Source organism: Alligator sinensis, unplaced genomic scaffold (genome assembly GCF_000455745.1).
Source record: "Alligator sinensis unplaced genomic scaffold, ASM45574v1 scaffold185_1, whole genome shotgun sequence".
NCBI classification, from domain to species: Eukaryota; Metazoa; Chordata; order Crocodylia; family Alligatoridae; genus Alligator; species Alligator sinensis.
Window position 1 is genome coordinate 813,652 of NW_005842649.1, and position 5,453 is coordinate 819,104.

Here is a 5,453-nt window from a genome sequence, read left to right on the forward strand (position 1 = left end):
TACTTGGGCCTAAAAAGGTGGGCTCTTGTTACTAGAGAGAATTAGCAGCTTGGTATGTGTGTTAGAAATTTTGTATTTCACTGCTATTAATAGGTAGCCTGAGAGATGGAAAGAGAGCTCCAGCGCCAGCATGAGGAAAAATCAGATACCAATGAATTTGTTGATGATTGCTAGGTAATGAAAGGTTTTCCTGAGCTCTTGGAAAGCTATGAACCTAAAGGCATCTTTTAAGGTAGCTGAGACCGGCCTATACTGGTGTGTAGATCCAGGTGACATATTGGTATCACCCTCTTGTTTCAGTGAGAGAAATACTGAATTTGGCAGCAGCTATGAATGATGGGGGGGAAGTGGATCTTCTAATCATTGGTTTAAAATAAAAGCATTCATGTTGCATTAAAAAAAGAGCAGAGCCTTGGCTTCCCCAATTTTGCTGGAACCATGCTAATCTATGCCAGTTGAGGATCTGACCCACCACCTGTACTATATTATACTTGTAAAAAACAGATATATTGAAGAGGTGTAGAACAAAAAAACCAACCCCCCCCCCCCCCCCAACTTTGTTAGCCTATTAGATTTTGGGCTCCTACCCAAAGGGATTTCATGGCGAGTGCCAATCATTGGAACCTTTTGGCAGGGACCAGAGGAGATTCATATAGCAGGGACATTATTTGCTTCATTTAATTTTTGAGGAGATTTACCAATTGACTTTGGGAGCTCCTCTTGAAATTCCACTGATGTCTGTGAGCAACAGTTAAACAAGCTAGCCTGGGTATCTGTATTGCAGCATGATCCAGAATGCCTATTGATGAACCCTTACATCATTTCTTATTATAATTCATGTTTGTGATCACTCTCAGTTGGTTTGTTGCATCTGAATTTATAGCTACATTGGTTAGCTTTGATTGGATACAAACTTCACACCATGTTCTCTGACACTCATTTAAAGTGTGCTGTTTGCACATACATTCCTTCCAGTGAACTCATTAGCTGGCATATTCACCCAGTATGAACACAAAAGGTGAACAAACACAAAAGCAAATATGAACAAGTATTAATGGGAAATTTTGTATAGTCTTTGCTCAGCTGTAGTTAAGAGGTTTCCCTGGTGAGTGGCATTTAATTTAATGATCCCACAAATGGGTGTGGGCAACTCCATCAATTTTGGGTCAGTTGACAGACTCATTACATTTGTAATAGCCAGAATTTTATCCAGAAAACCTTACTCACATGCGTGAAAAACAGTTTAAGGCCATGCCATTGTTATATATAAAACAGAGGATCAGTAAAGGTTAAAACTATCTTGGTTTTCTTTTTATGCCTTCTACTTCACCTTTAGAAGAATGTTTCTGAATGTGAAAAAGCATTCAGTTCAGCTCTGGGGAGAGGCACATACTTCTGACTTTTTAACACATGTCCTAAGTAAGATCATAACAATAATAATAGCAATGAAGAAAAAGAGATAGAAGTTGGGTAGGTAAAGAGCTGGCCATTAGTTAAGTGGCGCAGTATGATGAAGTGGTAATGTGAATGGATCACTGTATATGGATTCTTTGCAAGGCCTGTTTGTGTTTTTGTTTACTGTATAATATATTGTGCATGTGGGAAGATAAGCTCTTGGAGCAATGTCTTAGCATTCAATCCGGAGCTGATCACTCTGGCACTCTCTGGATTTCATGGAAGACCATTTGAAGCTTCTATATTCTGACCCCTTACTAGACTCCACAGCTTTTAGCAGATATAGTAGTGGGCTTCATTTATACAAGAATAGGCAGTGATGTCTCATCAGGAAAAGTTTGGTACAGCAGCAATCAGATGCACAGAGATAAGAAGGTCAGAGAAATCTGGAAAGAGAAAAGACAATTGTGTGTTGAGCTATTGTCCCTGTAGTTGTATTTCACCTTGCTGTAAGCAGAAAGCCACTTCAGCATGGATAAGAACAATGGAAAACTCCTATTTGTCCACCTACAGTTACTGCTCCCTTACATATAATGAACGTTTTCCTATTCTTGCTGCAAGAACCTTCCCCTCTGTAGCTCCTGAGAGGTTTTTAGTTCAACTGGTTGCCACTGACCGACAATCTCTAAGGTGTTGTCTCTAAATTCGGGTCAGATTATCATGCCAGTTGAAATTCTAAATAAATAAAACACTTGGACTTATTTTGAACTCCTTAACGATGGTTTTGTTGAACAATTGTAGGATGAAATCAGCAGGGATTACAGTGCACTAATACATTTAATTGTGGTGCACAGGCACTTTCTCCTGGACTCTGCTCTGTTTTGTGTTCAGAGAGGCAAAGTGGAACGCACAAGATTGCTGAAGTCCTCTTTCACAAGAATGATCTTGTCAAATTTTGGAGCTCCACTTGCACATGGAGCAGAATAGCAGAGGCTGAGTGGAGAAGAGAATGTTTTTCAGTGGTAGGTATTGTAAGCAGGGTCTCTGGATGTAGTGAAGTAGCGTGCCAACCTACCATAACTTTATTCCCCACTTCATCCCCAGGACAGAAACAGGATCATTGGCAAAAAAGCAATCGATCATGTTCTATGCTTTCTTGTTTATGCCACTAATAAAAATGATAACAGCTTTCTTTCTCTCTCTCTCTTTTTTTTTTAGAGGTCCCAAAGTAATCTGCACACATCTGAATGCAGCCATCAGGAATGTAGGAAGCATTCTGTGACAGCAATATAATTTAGGACAGAAAGAAGATGATGAGGAGAGGCTGAGATATGACTCAGATTTGTCTAGGATACCCAAGTTAATAATCCTACTCTTCTGAGAAGCGTCACAGAATCTTAAGCAGCAAGTAGCCAGGGCTTTATATTTTGCCTTTAAAACGAGAAGTAAAAATACATTTTAACTCAGAAATTCAACACACCATACAATGCAGAGTGGGGGAGGTATGACACAGCCCCTTTGGCAGCCTGTAAAATGCTTACATGACCAGGATCAATACACATTAAAGATGCATGTTAACTGAGGCTGCCTTGTGTTGGGAATATTTTATAGCAAATCTTTCCTTTTCAAATTGATAAAAGGACTGATTTACTTGTAGAGTTTAATACTACCCAGATTAGTGGCCGCATCAGCACTTAAAATGCTAGAGGAGGGGAAAAATCAGTGTCCTATTTGTCTTTAAAATAAAAGGCACTGGACACCTGGCACCCTATAAATACTGTGACACTGTACGACAGCAAACATGGGCACAATGCAGTGCTTATTCTGAATTGGAATCCATCTGTACACTACAGTAGTAAAACAAAAGAGGATTGTTAGCACTTAAAGGTACCTTGACGCAGTCATACCACTTGACTGTTTTATTAATTGCTCCATCTGTTAAGTGAGAACTTTCTGACATAGGTTGGTACAGCGCTCTTAAACCCCTTGGTCTGCTTCCTATTGGTTCCACATGTGTTTGTATTTGTTCTCAGTAGGCAGAGATTCCAGAGAGAAAATGAACCGCTGCAGATCGATTGCAGTATCAGTCATGCAGAAGACATGGTAAAACATGCCATTTCAGTTTGGTTTAACATTAACCCTTTGCACACAGAAGAGAAAGACGCCAGCATTCATTCCTGAGTGCACCATTGAGGTAAATAGGATTGGTGTTACGACTTCTCAGTTACTCATTTCATTAAGGGCTCTCCCCCTCCTCATAATTCTTTTGCAAATTACATTTCCACCACTGCCTGTCTTGGAGCTGTGCAAGCCAGACAGCATTAGTTTGATATTGAAGATTACACTGCTGTGCTGAATAATCCTGCCCATTTTAGACTGCCTGGATAATTCACTGACAAAATTACATTGCCAAGAACTGAGGCTGTGGCCCAGTGACAAAAGCCAGAACAGTTAAAGGTAAGGCCACAATTCATGCCAGTAGAAATAAAACAAAGGCACAATGGGTTGACTTTAGGGGGCAATGAGAATGTCAGCACTTGATACCTTGATTCTGGATTTTGCAGATTTGTATTTCTTTGTGTAAAAATACACATAAATTCAAGCTGTTATTAAAAGAAATAAACAACCTAGTTTTAATGGAAAAGCTAACACAGTCTCAATATGTAGCATCTATGGCATCATTCTAATGAAATAAGTTTATTCGTAACCAAGTTTTAGCTGCTCTGAGCCTTTTGGATAGGCCAGGATAAACAACTATTAAATAAACAAATAAATAATTAAAAGAATAAATGAAGTGCTTGTGGTTTAAGCCTTAACAGCTGGTTTAGACTAGGAAGATTATTCAGAGAGATGTAGTTAGCCATGTCATTTTGAAGTTAAGCAGAAGGCAGGATAGATTTTAGTTATAGACTAATTAAATTAGAGATGTGTATATATATATTGCACAAGCTTTTGTGAGCTGGAACTCACTTCATCAGATGCTATGAAAGGATGTGGACAGAGCATTGTATAGAAAGGAGGGAATGATTTGAATACAAAAGATAGGAAGTGAGGGGAAGTAGGGAAGGAAAAGGGAGAGGGGGCGGTGCTGGGAGAGGCAAACGAGCAAAGACTCCATAGTAACAAAGGGGTCACAAAAGCTAATCCAAGTAATGGGATAAAAATCCTTAGTCCCCATTTAAACTGTACTTAATACAATCCAGTCTGTGGATGATTTCTTGTTCTGCAATTTCCTGTTCAAATCGGTGTTTAAAGGTTTACTGTGTAAGAACAGCTACACTTAGGTCAGCAGTGGAGTGTCCAGAGAAGTTCAAATGTTCTGCCATGTGCCTTTGTGTCTTTCTGGAGCTGATTTCAGATTGGTGTTCATTCATTCTTTCACATAGAGATCACCCCATCTCTCTAGTGTAGATGGCAGAGGGACACTAGGAGCAAGTGATGGCATATATGATGTTGGTAGAGTTGTAGGTGAATGAACCTCGTGTTATAATTTGTGTTATTTGGTCCAGTGATGATGTGGTCTGTATTGGTGTTGAGGCATAGCAGGCACCTGAGTCTGTTGCAAGGTCTGGTGCCTTGGTGAGAATGGGAGTTAGGTGCCCTGTATCACGAGAGATGACATTTGAGGTTGAGGTTTGCAGGTGGTGGGGGCAGGTGCCAGGAGGGGGCAGGCAGCAGTGGGGGCAAGTGGTGGGTGGGACAGGCTGCAGAGGGAAAGGTGTGGGGAACAAGAATTATGGGCCAAAGGGAAATCCTGCTTGCCTCCCTCACTGCTCCCCCACTGCCTTTCCTACCACCTGTCCACCAACTACCTCCCCCTACAGCTTCCTCCTGTCCCCCGTCACTGCTTTCCATGCTAAAGAGGTGCGGGGGAAGGGGGTGGTGAATTTAAGATGCCCCTCCAATCATTAGATTCCACACATGAAAAACTATAACAAATTTATCAATTTTCCATGTATACAATTTAATTATTGGGAGGGTTGCCTTAAATTCATGCTGATGTTGGACTTAGGTTAATATAGTAAAAGTGGCCTAGCCTGGGCTCCCAGGAAGTGGAA